Below are 15,784 nucleotides of genomic sequence, written 5' to 3'. Positions count from 1 at the left end.
ATAGACACAAGTACAAAGTATCTGACAGCACATTATGCTCACATATACTTTTCAGTAAATTGGAGATTGGAGGAAAATACTACCCAAAGCCCAATCCTGGTGCAGTGGCCATTGCCTGCTCCTAATTAAGTCAACAGTAAGACAATGGCACATTTATCCACCAGCCTCATTCGGATACTACCCTTGAGTTTCCGGCACAGGTCATGGGAGAGTTGCATGATCACCTGGCTCAAACACTGGCCAAGGGTGTCAGGAGAATCCAGGGAGGAGGGGATGGCAAAGCATTCAGGAGGGGCGCCAATGGTGGCCAGCAGTTTTAATGTGGAGCCACAAGGAGTCCTTGTGCTCCTCCTGGCTCCACAATAAAGTAAGCAAAAGCACAAAACTTATTGTTTTGTTGGCAGTCCCTTTAAGGACTGATAAACGCCTGAACAAACTGACTAACTGACATGCTAAATGCCAAAACCTTACATTTAACTATTAAAATCCATAATATAAGGGACATGAACCTACATGAAAATGTAGCTGATCCCATTCCAATTGCTGTCTATTGCTGCCAAATAAAATTGCTGCAGTTCTGTTCCCCTTTAGGGAACAAACAGAAGAGACGTAACATCAAAGGTCAATCCATAAGCTCCTTCATTCAGAAACACGCCGGTCTCTCATGGGAACTTCAAATCGAACAAAGGGTTCTACGTAAAACAGATGTTGAGCAAATCTTTGATTTTATTTACTGTCTCCAAGTCAGACCTGATCTACACACTTCACACAAGTTCAGCTTACCCAGCCAGGAAGGCATTTATCCCCGTACCTGCAGAAACTCCAAGATGCTTTCCTAAGTGGTAGTTCTATTCATGCTACTGCCAACCTCAGATTAAAACGGTGTAGATTTAAAAGCCTATAGCTATTTAAAATGTGCTATGGTAGCTATAATAAAAGTTTGAATTATTTGTTTCACTTCCTTAAATGGTTTGTTTCCTTATTGAACTGCACTTCTTTTTTTAATGGGAACAATCTGTTCTATTCCATTGTAGAGACTTGTGTGTGATGGATATTGACATAGGGTTTTCCTTTTTTAATGCTCATTTTGGCATTGTGTTGAGGTGCTAAAACCATTAAAATAGGAAGCTGTGACCTAATACCAGAATACTATCATTTGGTCCTTCATAATTCATCCAGAAAGATTGCAAAATACAGGGTTCTTACCTCGGCTACTCCTCCTGGATGTTTATGCTATAGATTATGTGGATAAGAATTTCCTGACAGTAGTCCTAACTTTACTTTTCACTAGCTTGAAGTTATGTCCTCTTGTCCTACTCTTGCAATGTGAACAATCTTGGGACGTTCCTCCATGCTGCATCAAGCATTTCATTAAACAGTAATCAAAACAGGATATGATGCAATGTGACCACAGCACTATACAGTCTGGTCACAGCTTCCTTTGGTTCGTATGCTATTGGTTTGGCTATGTAATTCAACATTCAGTTGGCTCCGTCAACCCCTGTTCATAATTGGACATGTTGAGTGCCAAGTTTACAAAGGCTTTTACATCTTTTTTTGGATTCTACCTTGTCTATTTTCATACCATTCATGGAGTATGTATATAATTTTACACCTGTCTGCATTAAATTTCATCTGCCTTTATTCTGCCACTGACATGTAACTCATTCTGCAATGCTGCCTCCTCTAATTCTAATGCTCCTTCTTGTTTGGCGTCATCCTCAGGGTTAACCACTTTCCATTAAGTTTCCATGTTATTTATGTAAATTAGAAGCATGGTAGTCCCAACACCAAGACCTGGAGCAGCCATTCAGTAACCTGCATTCTGACATAACTCCTGTAAGGAGTGTTCAGTGTTTTCCACCATCAGCTAATTTCTTATCCATTCTCAGGGTGGACCTCAAATTGATGCAGCTTAAAGTTTAACTAATAGCCTTTTGTGTGGACCTTTATCAAATGCATTCTGGAAATCTAGTCATATAGATTTCCACAGCTTACTTGGGTTGTCACTTTCTCAAAGAAGTTGTGGGCTTTGCCAAGGCAATATCTTTCCCTTCTGAATCCCTATTGACTAGCCATTCTCTAATACTTTCAGGTTCCACCTTCCTACTCATTTAGCCTCCTGTCTAAACAGAAATAATGGCCCTAGATATCTGTGGTATTTCAGCCCATTTCTTGTTGTAACTCTAGAAAGTAGATCTAAATAAGTGATCATCATATGTCTTATATCAAAACTCTGTTCATGGCTATCTAGTTTCCTATCAATTGTTCTATCAGAGCTATAGTTGATGGCTCAGCCCTTGCCAATAATTGGCATCCAGGGCTTCCTCATCTCTCCCACTCTTCTTTTTTTTTCATATGAATGACCTCTTCCACCAATCAACCAAACCCATCGACACTTTGCTGTTGATTCCACATTACTGTCACTGATATCCTTTGGATTGCACGCACTCAGTATTCACAGCCGCCAGTTTCCTCATAGTATAATGACTAAATCACTGCACCTTGATCTTCCACATATCCCTCAATGGGGCAATGAAAATCTTGTTCCTTTTCATTCATCAAGCAAGGGTGAATTTTCATCCTTAGCACCTGCAGTACAGAGTCGTGTGCACTAATAATGCACCACAAACATTACAGTGAAAATTCAACCTACAGTTTCTTTAGGTCTAACCAACTACAACCACACTATACTTTGCAGTCCTAACTTTCATCTCCAGTCTGTGCTCAGTTAGCTGATACCTATTCAGCAACAACAGCTGCGGTGAAATCGGTTTGGTTACCCCACAGGGTTAGTGAAGAGAAAATTAGCCACATTTTCCAGTCCTGCTCATGAGCCAACCAAACACCCTACTGAAAGTGCAAATGTTGGAATCGGAAGAGGGCAGCCTGCGCTCGGTTGTGAGTACCAAGGGATATCCAGTGCCTGCAGATCCATACCCCAGTGAAGACTCATCACCATCAGGAGAGGAAGGAGAAATACTGGTGAGAAATTCATTTTTTGTGTGATTTTGAGTCATTGCTATCACAGTATCTCCTCTGTATGTCTTTGCATAAAGATTCTGTGCAGCATGGTTGTGGCTCAGTGTCATTCTGAATTTAAACTCAACTAGAAACCAGTTTGCTCTGTAATCAAGTGTTTTAGACCATTTTTCAATTTTAATTTTTGTTTGCACAAATCCCAGTTACTGATGGAAGGAAAATTATAATTACAAATAGAAATAAAAATAACAATTTTTTTCAAGGAATTTTGAGGTTATTAGGGGTTTGGGTGACAAATATGACATGATACTTCCTTGAGTACCCCTTTAATAAATGGGGTATGGTTGCATAATAGTTACATTACTGGACTAATAATCCAGAGACCTAGACTAATCATGCAGAGAGATGAGTTCAAATCCCACCGCAGCAGCTGTGGGATTTAAATACAGTTAATTAAATAAATCTGGAATATAAAGCTAGCATCAGTAATGGTGACCCTGTAACTAGCGGATTGCCATAAAACTCATCTGGTTCACTAATGTCCTTTAGAGAAGGAAATGTCATCATTACCCTATATGTGACTCCAGACCCATAGCAATGTGGCTGACCTTTACTGCCCTCTGAAATGGCCTAGCAAGCCACTCAGTTGCATCAAATCGCTGTGAAAAGGTCTAATAAGCATAAGACTGTTTGGACCACCCAGTGTTGACCTAGGCACTGGACACAATAAAGACACATACAGTCCAGTAGACCCTGCAAGATCCTCCTCACTAACATCTGGGGACTTGTGCCAAAATTGGGAAAGCTGTTCCACAGTCTGGTCACGCAATAGCCTGACAAAGTCATACTCACAGAGGCATACCTTTCAACCAAAGTCTGACACTCCTCCATCACCATCCCTGGGTACGTCCTGTTCCACTGGCAGGACAAACCCACCAGAGATGGTGGCACAGTCTTGAGGGAGTGTCTCTGGGTGTCCACAACATTTGACTCCCAACCCCATGAAGAATCATGGCATCAGGTCAAACATGGGCAAGGAAACTGCCTGATTACCACCTACTGCCCTCCCTCAGCTGATGAATCAGTACTCCTCCATGTTGAACACCACTTGGAAGGAGCACTGATTTGATTCACCTCACATGAAATCAGCAAAAGACTGAGAACACTGGATACAGCAAAGGCTATGGACCCTGATAACATCCCGGCTGTAGTGCTGATAACTTGTGCTCCAGAACTAGCCATGCCCCTAGCCAAGCTGTTCCAGTACAGCTACAACACTGGCATTTACCCAATAACGTGAAAAATTGCCCAGGCATGTCCAGTATACAAAAAGCAGGACAAATCTAATGTGGCCAATTACCGCCCTATCAGTCTACTCTCAATCATCAGCAGAGTGATGGAAGATGTCATCTACAGTGCTATTAAGTGGCACTCACTCACCAATAACCTATTCACTGAGGCTCAGTTTGGGTTCTGCCAGGACCACGCAGCACCAGAGCTCATTACAGACAAAAGAGCAGAATTCTAGAGGTGAGGTGAGAGTGATTGCTCTTGATATCAAAGCAGCATTTGACCGAGTGTGGCAGCAAGGAGCCCTAGTAAAATTGAAGTCAACGGGAATCGGGGAAAAACTCTCGATTGGCTAGAGTCACACCTAGCACAAAGGAAGATTGGTGTGGTGGTTGGAGGCCAATCACCTCAGCCTCAAGACATCGCAGCAGGAGCTCCTCAGGGCAGTATCTGAGGCCCAATCACCTTCACTTGGTTCATCAATGACCTTTGCTCCATCAGAAGTGGGGATGTTTGCAAATGATTGCACAGTGTTAAGTTCCATTTGCAACCCGTTAGATAATGAAGCAGTCTGTACCCGCATGCAGCCTGACCTGGACAACATTCAGGCTTGGGCTTTTAAGTGGCAAGTAACATTCGCACCACACAAGTGGCAGGCAATGACCATCTCCAATAAGAAAGAGTCTAACCGTCTCCTCTTGACATTCAATGTCACTATTATCGCCGAATACCCAGCACCAACAGCCTGAGGGTTACCATTGACCAGAAACTTAATTGAACCAGGCACATAAAAACTGTGGCTACAAGAGCAGGTCTGAAGTTGGGAATTCTCCGGTGAGTAACTCACCTCCTGACTCCCCAAAGCCTTTCCACATCTACAAGGCACAAGTCAGGAATGTGATGGAATACTCTCCACTTGCTCAGATGAGTGCACCATCCAGGACAAAGCAGCCCACTTGTCGGCACCCCATCCACTAGCTTAAACATTCACTCTCTCCATCACCGGCACATTGTGGCTGCACTGTGTACCATCTCCAACATGCACTGCAGCAACTTGCAAAGGCTTCTTTGACAACACCTTCCAAATCCGTGATATCTTATGCCTAGAGGAACAAGGGCAGCTGGCACATGGGAACACCACCACCTGCAAGTTCCCCTCCAAGTCACACACCATCCGACTTGGAAATATATCACCATTCCTTTAGCATTGCTGGGTCAAAATCCTGGAACTCCCTCCCTAACTCTATGGTGGGTGTACCTACACCAGATGGATTGCAGCGGTTCAAGAAGGTCACTCACCACAACCTTCTCAAGGGCAATTAGGGATGGGCAATAAATGCTGACCTTGCCAGCAATGCCCACATCCCATGAACAAATCAAAAAAAGCCTTTAAGAAGTAGCATGACATCCAGAAATGAAATTAGAAAAAATCTGTTCATCAAAGTCAGATCTGACAACTGTTATACCATGGGTTACAAGACTCTGGTTGCAGTGTAAACAAAAATAGTATAAGGACAGAGTGCTAAAAATATGATTGCACCATTATTTGGGAGCGGGGGTCGCAATTCATGTCCTGCCCCTGCCGGTCCTGAGGGAGGTAGGGAGTACATAAAGTTAATGCTGGCTCTTCGTTTACATGATTATGGTGTCCAGTCGAGTGTGAGCCGCGCTGCTGACTGGCTCCATGCACAGTGGGGGCCGAAGAGCGTGCGAGACTAGCACATGTTCTAGCTAGCCTCCAGCTCGTAAAGGCACTCTATCCCTTTTAAAGGGAAGCTGCGCTGGAGAAGTGAAGGCTGCAAAAAAGACGGTTGAAGATTGAAGATGAAGAGAAATAGAGCACTAGGACAAGCAGGGGGGCACCAAGATTCAGTGATATCCCGCTGGAGGCAGCAGTCTTGGAGGTGGAGTGAAGGACAGAGGCAATATGTCCACGGGGGCAAGGAGGCCCTCACACAAGACCCTCCGAAGAGAGTGGGAGCAGGTTAGAAGGGTTTTAAATGCCTGGAGTTTGAGTATCTGGCAGCAGTGCAGAAGAAGTTTAATGACCTCACACATGTAGTCAAGGTCAGTGAATGCATCTTCACATTACCTCTCTTACCCACCAGACCACTAGCCTCTCATGCTACTCAATATGCTTTTATGCTTTCAGATGCCCAAGAACTCATGCCTGGCCAGCTGTAGCACACCCAGTAGGAGGAGAGAGAGCAACCTCACATCAGTGATGAGGAAGCACTGTCACTTGATCTGACACACGCAGCCTCCAGCTCAGGTATAGGCACTGCATGTACCTTAGAGGCCAATGTAGAGTCAGGATCTGCAAACGGTGGAGGGAATTTTATGCTCTCCCCCGCGTCGGGTTTGGAGGCGGAGAGAGCATATAATCAGGCAGGACGGTGGCAGAGATTTTAGTGGCCAGAATTAGCCTAGGGGCGAGCGGGCCTGTCATCACACGGGGAGCCATGTGGGTTGCTTGCTGGCTCCATGGTGGGTTGGTCAGTCGTTAAAAGGCACTTAATGCCTGAATGAGGGACCCAGAAACGGGACCCCCTGCCCTTGCTGCCAACCCGCCTACGCACCCTCCAATCATGATCCCCATCCCGTGAAACTCCTCCCACTGTGACTTACCTGTGGCCAGGTTCTAGGGCCTCGGGTGAGTCCAGTACCGGCAGCAGCCACTGCCTCCACAGTGGCACTGCTCAGTTAAAGAGCTGCTGGTGCTTACCTGGCAGGGGAGAGACCATGATTGGTGGCCTTTGATCCTGTCCTGGGTACTTTTGAGCAAATGGCTGTAACCAATTCTAGATCTTCGGGCCAAGGAGTGTGCAACACCATTCGGGTGGTTGTGAAGGATAAGGAGGGAGGTGCACCGTTTGACTGTACTTTCTTCATCCGGAGAATCCTCATTGATTGCTGTGGATTCCAAACTGCCGACATCTACTGCCTGCAGGACTCCCCCAGCAGTGGGTATTTTGACGTCACATTTAAGAAAGTTGCCGGTTGCATCAAGCTACTGAAGGTCTTCAAAGAGAAGGGAAACCAGGCGCCGCTGTCCATCCTCAAAGCGGAGCCGCTCTTTACGCTGCCGTCACAATGTGACCGGGTGGTGACAATTCACCTCTATAACCCCCATGTTCCTGTCGTGGACGTACTCACTTTCTTAGCCAGGTATGTCGAAGTGGTCGGCGGCAGCACTGATGTCAGCGACCCGCTTGGGATTTGGACCAGTAAGCGGCAGGTCAAGGTGACCTTGAAGGTCGATGCCAATGGAGCCATCATACACCCTCCCTCCAGCTTCGCTATCGGGGGAAATCAAGGCTTTTTAGTCTATGTGGGGCAGCCTAAAGTTTGGCGCACCTGTGGCAAATCTGGTCACATGGCAGCTAACTGCAGTTCAGGTGTCTGCAAGAACTGCAGGAAGCAAGGCCATCAGACAAAGGACTGTAAACAAAGTAAGTGTTGCAACCTGCGCAGTGAAGCAGGCCACCTCTACAAAACCTGCCCCAAACGTTGCCTTAGCTATGATCAGGCAGCAAGCCCCAAGGGAAGGCCGGGAGAAAGAACAACGAATGCGTTGGGTGCTGGGAAGGAGACAAACAACCCTCCCCCCAGCAAGGAAACACCACCTGAGAAGAAGAAAGGGGAGACAGCTGAAACCAGCAACACAACACCTTCCCTGAGCTCGGAAACCCCCACTCCACAGCCAGAGTCAATGGAGGAGGAGGCAGCTGATGGTGAAACAGGTCAGTGGCAAGTGGTGCAAAAAAAAACCACAAGGAAAAATCTGCCTAAAGCGGAACAGGTCACCACCCAAACCAGTGGCAAGAGCAGGCTACCGTCTGAGACAGACTACAGCAGCTCCTCTTCACTGGACGAGGAAGTGTCGGAACGATGGCACCTACAGAAGAAGCGACAGAATTCAAGGGAGCTGGAAGATGAAGCCCCCTAGCCCCTGAGCACTGAAAGTTGTGATGGGCCCTGTGCGCCCCAAACCCAAGGCACCGAACCCAGCGACACACCCAGCGCATCCTGGCTCCGGAACACTGAGGGCAACAACACGTCTGGTGCGCTCCAGCTCCGGGAAGCTGGGAGCAGTGATGTTTTCGAGGAGGAAATAACAGCAGAGGATAGCCCAATCCTTGCTGTTTTCAAGACTCCCCGATGTCACCTCAGCGGAACAAACCCTGCAAGAAAAACCAGGAGGAGTTTCTGAGCCCCATGAACGTGAAACAGCTTGTCTACACCATGGGTATGCAGGAACATACCAAGAGACTGGGTCAAGCAAGGACAAATGGTGCGGTAAGCAGCAACAAACTTAAAAACAAATGGGTATAAGGGTTGCTTCAATTAACGTGCGTAGCATTAAATCCACTACACGATGTGTTTCAACCTTGGACTACCTCGCCAAGGTCAAAGCCGACCTATTGTTTCTGCAGGAGTGTGGAATACCACACCTCAGCACCTACAGGCAATGGTTGAGATGGTGGTCCCACAGCCATCAATCTGGTCAGGGGGAAATGATTCCCGTTCCTCCGGCCTGGATATTCTGCTGCGAGGAGGTAATTTCACCATCTCTGAAGTTAAGGAGGTGGTGGGCGGTCGCCTCCTCATAGCAGATGTAATGTACAACAACGCTTCGCTCCGGTTGATCAATGTGTACGCCCCGGTTCAATGCAGCGAGTGTCTGACCGTTTTCCAGCAGCTCCCACTGCTGCTGGCGACATCCAGGCCGGTCATTCTAGGCGGTGACTTCAACTGCATCATCGATGCAGCTGGACGATCCGGCAGTGACGACAGCAAACTGGACGCTCCGTCCAGGTTCCTAATAGAAACAGTTAAAGATGCCAAACTGCACGACGTCTTCAGCAAACCTGCAGACGGAGCGCAGCATAGATACACCTGGTCAAGATCGGACGGGTCTGCCTGTTCCAGGATTCACTTCCTGTTTGTATCCCGTACTGTCACGGTCGGATCCACCGATGTCAAGCCGGTGTTCTTCTCTGATCATTGCCTCTTACTGGCTGACTGACACTTACAGGATGACCAGCGGGTTGGCAGGGAGACATGGAAGCTCAATGCTACACTGCTAACATTGAGGAACTCAAAAGGGATTACAAAGGTTGGAGAACCGTGAAACCCCTCTTTGCGTCTCTAGTTCACTGGTGGGAAGCGATCAAGGAGAACATCAAGAAGTTCTTTATCTTCAAAGGTGGTCAGAGGGCAAGAGAGAGACAGAAGGAAATGTCCCAACTCCAGGAAAGTATGCAAAATCTGCTCCGGCTGCAGTCGATGGGGGTCAAGGTCAAGGAGGACCTCCATGAGGTGAAGAGCCAGCAGGCCTCGCTCTTTGCCACAGAGGCCTCCAAGATCATCTTCCGGTCCAGAGTCCGCTCCATTGAGCAGGATGAGACGTGCTCACGTTACTTCTTCCAAAAGGTACACACAGAGAGCTCCGCGATCAGAAGCCTGAAGGAAGAGGATGGCTCGGTAACGTCTTCGCAGTCCGACACACTAAGGATCAGCAAATCCTTTTATGCTGGGCTGTATGACGCAAAGCCCACAGACAGCAGAGCCTCCCAGTCCTTCCTGTCATCTATCTCAGAGGTCTTAGCATGAGGGAAAGACTGGACAAGCTGCTAACTCTGGACGAGCTGACAAAGGCCGCCGAGTCCTTCGAAACGAATAAAACTCCCGGAAGCGATGGCTTACCGGTTGAGTTGTATTTGACATTGTGGGACTGGGTCGGCCCGGACCTGCTGGAAGTATACGAGAGTATGCTTCTGACCAGCAGCATGTCAGAATCCATGAGGAAAGGCATCATCACCCTCATCTACAAGCGGAAGGGAGGGCAGAAATCAGAAATTGGCGGCCCATCTCACTGCTTAATGTTGACTACAAGATTCTATCCAAAGTCATAGCCACTCGAGTCAAGTCTGCTCTGGAGTTGGTGATTCACCCTGACCAGATCTGCACTGTACCCAGCAGGAAGATCTCTGATAGTCTCGCCCCACTTAGTGATACGATCGCCTATGTACAGGACAGGAGGGTGGACACCTGCCTTATCAGCCTGGACCAAGAGAAGGCTTTTGACAGGATATCGCACACCTACACAATGGACGTCCTCTCCAAAATGGGGTTAGGGGAGGGAATCTGGAATTGGATCAAACTGCTTTACACGAACATCAGAAGCGCAGTCTCAATCAACGGGTGGGAATCAGAAAGTTTCCCGATCCAATCTGGAGTCAGACAGGGCTGTCCTCTCTCCCCTGTCTTGTTTGTTTGCTGTATTGAACCCATTGCTGAATCTATTAGGAAGGATGCGGGCATAAGAGGGGCGACAATCCCAGGCAGTGGAGGCACTCAGGTTAAAACCTCCCTGTACATGGATGACGTCGCCGTCTTCGGCTCGGACCCACGGTCCGTTCGCAGACTGATGAGCAGCTGCGACCAGTTCGAACTGGCCTCGGGAGCCAAAATTAACCACGGCAAGAACGAGGCCATGTTCTTTGGGAACTGGGCTGACCGGTCCTTTGTCCCCTTCACTGTCAGGTGTTGGGGATATGGTTCGGAGGGGCCGGGACGTGCACCAAAACATGGAAGGAGCGAGTAGCCAGGATAGACCATAAGCTGAACATGTGGGAGCAGCGATCTCTTTCCATTGTGGGTAAGAACCTCGTCATCAGGTGCGAGGCGCTCATGTTGCTGCTGTACATGGCGCAGGTCCGGCCCATACCCCACTCCTGCGCTGTTGTGGTCACCCGAGCCATTTTCCGCTTCATATGGGGATCCAAAATGGACCGGGTCCGGAGGGACACGATGTTCAAACCCCTTGATAAGGGTGGGACAAATGTACCCCACGCCGCCCTCATCCTGATGACCACCTTCGTGTGCGACTGCATCAAGCTGTGTGTAGACCCCCTGTACGCAAACTCCAAGTGTCACTACGTGCTGAGGTTCTATCTGTCCCCAGTGTTGCGAAGGATGGGTCTGGTCACATTGCCGCGGAACTCTCCATCCAGTTGGTCCGTGCCGTACCACCTATCCTTCGTGGGAAAGTTTCTACAGAAAAACACCTTTGACCACCAATCCATCAGGCAGTGGTCTGCACGGAATGTCCTCAAGGCCCTATGGGAACAGGAGATAGTGGATCCGGTCAGATTGTTCCCTGAGCATTTGGTGGAATGCCTCATCACCAGAACTTTCAAACAAGCACCAAGATCTAGCTTGGCTGATGGTGAGAAGAGCCCTCCCTGTCAGATCTTGCCTGCACGCCCGGAGTCTCACACCCTCTGCACAATGCCCTTGAAGTGGCTGTGGTGGGCAAGAGACAGTTGCCCACCTCTTTCTGGAATGTGCCTTTGCAAAGCAGATGTGGAAAGAGATGCAGTGGCTTTGGTCAAGGTTCATCCCAAGCAGCTCTGTAACACAGGAGTCTGTGCTCTACGGGCTGTTCCCAGGGACGCACACCGAGATAAACATCAACTGCTGCTGGAGGACTATCAACTCGGTGAAAGACACCCTTTGGTCTGCCCGAAACTTGCTGGTCTTCCAGCGCAAAGAGTTGTCCACGGCCAAATGTTGCGGACTGGCACATTCGAAGGTCCAGGACTACGTGCTGAGGGACGCACTAAAGCTTGGGGCAGCGCAGCAAAGGCTCAATGGGGAAAGACCACTGTGTAAGGTACCCCTCACCAAGGTGAACTGAGGGGCTGGACCAATGAAAAACCCCTCAACTGTATCCAGAAAATATTTGGTTTGCTGTAAAATGTACATAGCATGTAAAATGAAATGGAAGGGTTGTGAGGCAACTCACTCCTGTATTGAAGGAAACTGATCTCCTTTACACTCCTTGTATTTTTTGACTGTGCTTTTTGGAACTGTTTTGTAATGTATTTTTTTACCGTTTTTTATGAATAAAGTATATTTTGGGGAAAAAAAGCTGCTGGTTTCTGATTGGCCAGTAGCTCTCAGCAGGCAGGACTTCCATCACCGGGGCCCTTGATCCCAGGCAAGGCCCGCCGCTGTCCATTTAAGTGCCTAATTGGCACTTGACTTGGCAGGCTTTCCCTAGAGGAGGCAACACGTGGCTCTCGCCGGTGCTTTTGCCAGTGGCTGAGAGCCCCGTTGCCAAGACAAAATCCCGGCCGGTGAGTCACCGGGCACAGTTGGGTTCCAACCAAGCCAGTGGGAGAAAATAGCTCGTGTCCCAGCTCACCAGAGGGCAAGGTCGCAGACGACTCCTGCTGCAAGAGACTCAGATGAGGAATTTGATGGGGTGGCATATGGAAGAAGGCTGATGAGCATGCAAAATGAGACACGGTGCATTGGCAGAGCCTCGCTTCACCGTCAAGGAGGATGGAGGTGTTTGGCTCAAACGTAGCAGAGGCCATCGTGTAGAGCTTGGATCCCAACCTTTCCAGTGTGGAAGTGATGGCCAACTCCATGTCAGCACGAGCAGACCCATGGTGGAGCATCTGGTGGTTGCTGTCTCAGCTTGCACTGCAGCACAGGCAGAAGCCAACGAACGTCTCAGTGCTGCTGTGGAAGCTTAGTCAGACATCATGAGATCCATGTTTGTTGCTAAGCAAGCCCAGCTTGGTGTCTTGCAGGCTCAGACTGCTGCCATCATGACTGCAGATCGCAGTGCTCAAAGTTGCACGTGGGTTCTCATGGCAGGTCAGCAATCTGTCCTCCAACAGATTATTGGATTGCTGAGGTGCCACCCAGGGGAGTGCGAGTAGCACCGGGGTGCACGAACCTGCTGTTGTCTCCCAGGACGACAGCATTCATACTTCCACCACTGCCACTTGCTGTTGCCTCTCAGCCAGCCAAGACTGCTTTCACCTATGCCGAGGTGCTGCAGTTTAAATCATGCTCTTGAGGTCCAGAGCTCCATGAGGGTGTCCTGCAAGGCGACCTGCAGTCTCCCCATTGAAAATCAGCAGTGTTCCACCAGTCATGCTGCGGCCACTGGGGTAGTACTAGGACAGGCAAAGGCACCCGCAAGACAAGGGAAAGCACAAGGGTAAACAGTTCATTTCTGTTTGTATAATTGGATGCACTGTTGGATACAGATGTTATGGAAAGGTTTTTGTTGGTGGTTTTTATTGTTGGATGCTGGCCAAGGAACACTGTGATGGGGGCGTCACAGATGGATGGAGCAATGGGTAATGGTGGGTCCATGTTTGTGTGAGGAAGTTGTTTCACTGAAATCGGAGCCTATACTTGGCATTCTTACAGTCCATCCAATTACAAGGGGTCCAGGATGCCTCCTTCTTGCTCCCTCCTGGATCTCTAGAGGTAATCGCTGTACTGTCGTAATGGCATTCACGCCACACAAGTGCCAGACAATGACCATCTCAAACAAGAGAGAATCTAACTGGAATGAGAAGCTTTTTATGTTGTCTGATACAACATAAATGAGATGCATGGAGTTCAGTTGATTAAAGATCTCAAACAGGTTTATTAACAGCTAACAAGTATATACAGTACAGAACTAACTATTTACAGAAATAAAAACAAGAAATGCTGGAACCACTCAGCAGGTCTAGCAGCATCTGTGAAAAGAGAAGCAGAGTTAACATTTCGGGTCTTTTCACAGATGCTGCCAGACCTGCTGAGTGGTTCCAGCATTTCTTGTTTTTATTTCAGATTTCCAACAGCCGCAGTATTTTGCTTTTAACTATTTACAGAAGCTGCCTCTTGGTGTTACAGTTTGTGGGGAGGCATTGGCATAGTGGTAGTGTCGCTGGACTAGTAACCAGAGGCCAAGGCTAATACTCTGGGGACATGGGTTCGAATCCCACCATGGCAGATGGTGAAATTTGAATTCAATTAATAAAATCTGAAATTAAAAAGCTAGTCTAATGGTGACCATGAAACCATTGTCAATTGTTGTAAAAACCCCATCTGGTTCACTAATGTCCTTTAGGGAAGGAAATGTGCCATTCTCACTTGGTTTGGCCTACATGTGACTCCAGACCCACAGCAATGTGCTTGACTTAAAGGCAATCACATAACACTAACCATCTCCCCTTGATGCTGAATGGCATTACCATCACTGAATCCCCCACAATCAACATACTGAGGATTACCATTGACCAGAAACTGAACTGGACCAACCACATAAATATTGTGGCTACAAGAGCAGGAATTCTGTGGCGAGTAACACACCTCCAGACTCCCCAATGTCTATCCACCATCTACAGATCAGGAGTGTGATGGAATACTCTCCACTTGCCTGGGTGTGTGCAGCTCCAACAACACTCAAGAAGCTCGAAACCATCCAGGACAAAGCAGCCCGCTTGATTGGCACCTCATTCACCGCCTTCAACATTCACTCCCTTCATCACCAATGCACAGTGGCAGCAGTGTGTACCATCTACAAGATGCACTGCAGCAACTCACCAAGGCTCCTTCGACAGCATCTTCCAAACCCGTGACCTCTACCACCTAGAAGGACAAGGGCAGCAGATGCATGGGAACACCATCAAGCCACACACCATCCTGACTTGGAACTATATCGCCGTTCCTTCACTGTTGCTGGGTCAAAATCCTGGAACTCACTTCCTATCAGCACTGTGGGTGTATCTACACCCCAAGGACTGCAGTGATTCAAGAAGGCTCACCACCACCTTCTCAAGGGCAAGTAGGTATGGGCAATAAATGTTGGCCGAGCCAGCGATGCCCACATCCCATGAATGAATAAAACAAAATGGCGAGATTGTGGAGGAGGCTTTAGGTCTGGTCTGCTTGCATGGTGGGATGACGGAGGGGGAAGTCATCAGCCACGTACAGAGGTGAAGCCCTTGCCCCTGAGAAGCCAGCCTCTGGTTCCTCTAGGAGGGCTACAGATGGTGAGTAGGGCTGATTGGCGCAAGATGAATGTATCCTGGCTGCTGCCAGCATAGCGGGCATTCGCCGAAATGATGGTCTTGGCAGGGTCACACACACCAACTGCAAATTTATAGAATGGAAGCCCCAGTGGTTCCTAAGACTCTCCCCATTGACAGGGAAGGCCTGCAGAGCCACATGCTTGTGGTTGATGGTGTCTTGCACCATTGGGAATGCCACTATCTTGGCGAAGCCACGTGCCCTCTCATCCTTCTTGTCCCTCCTCAGTGAGAAGATGATGAACTGTCCTCATCTTGAGTAGGAGGCCTCCATTAACTCCCGGATACTGCAATGGATGGCATACTGTGAAACGCTGCCCATATCCCCCCACTTCCGCCTGGAAGGATCCAGAGGCGTGGGTGGCACCTCGCGTTTCTGCGTTGGTGCTTCTGCTATAGCAGCCCATAACTTTTCATGTATTCATTTTATCAGTTGTAAAATCATTGGCAGGGCTCTGGAAAATCTCCCTTTTAACACAGTCCTGTAACTTAAAATGTAATTTTTCCAGTCGTTACTCCTTATGCTATCTAATCATCTTGTATATCATTAAAAAAAAATTGCTTGATGAAACAGCTACTTTTAGCAGCTCAGTGTGCCTGTGCTACATTGGATCTTGCAT

The 15,784-nt window shown here is 48.1% G+C and overlaps 1 protein-coding gene across 5 annotated transcripts in view; it reads right to left on the bottom strand.

Annotated features, from left to right (window-relative positions):
- Positions 1 to 15,784, bottom strand: part of LOC137380207 (copine-9-like) — a 427,604-nt gene that overhangs the window by 120,186 nt on the left and 291,634 nt on the right. The window contains exon 1 of one of the 5 annotated variants that reach the window (XM_068052006.1): positions 1,207 to 1,349. The exons of 3 other annotated variants lie outside the window; for them this stretch is intronic. The gene's annotated coding sequence lies outside the window, so the exon portion shown is untranslated. Of the gene's footprint in view, positions 1 to 811; positions 888 to 1,206; positions 1,350 to 15,784 lie in introns of those variants that run through there. One more of the 5 variants, XM_068052007.1, reaches the window with a different exon arrangement.

The sequence above is a fragment of the Heterodontus francisci genome, chromosome 19 (assembly GCF_036365525.1).
Source record: "Heterodontus francisci isolate sHetFra1 chromosome 19, sHetFra1.hap1, whole genome shotgun sequence".
Taxonomy (NCBI): Eukaryota; Metazoa; Chordata; class Chondrichthyes; order Heterodontiformes; family Heterodontidae; genus Heterodontus; species Heterodontus francisci.
Note: the sequence above shows the minus strand (reverse complement) of the source record. Positions and strands in the feature narration are given on the sequence as shown.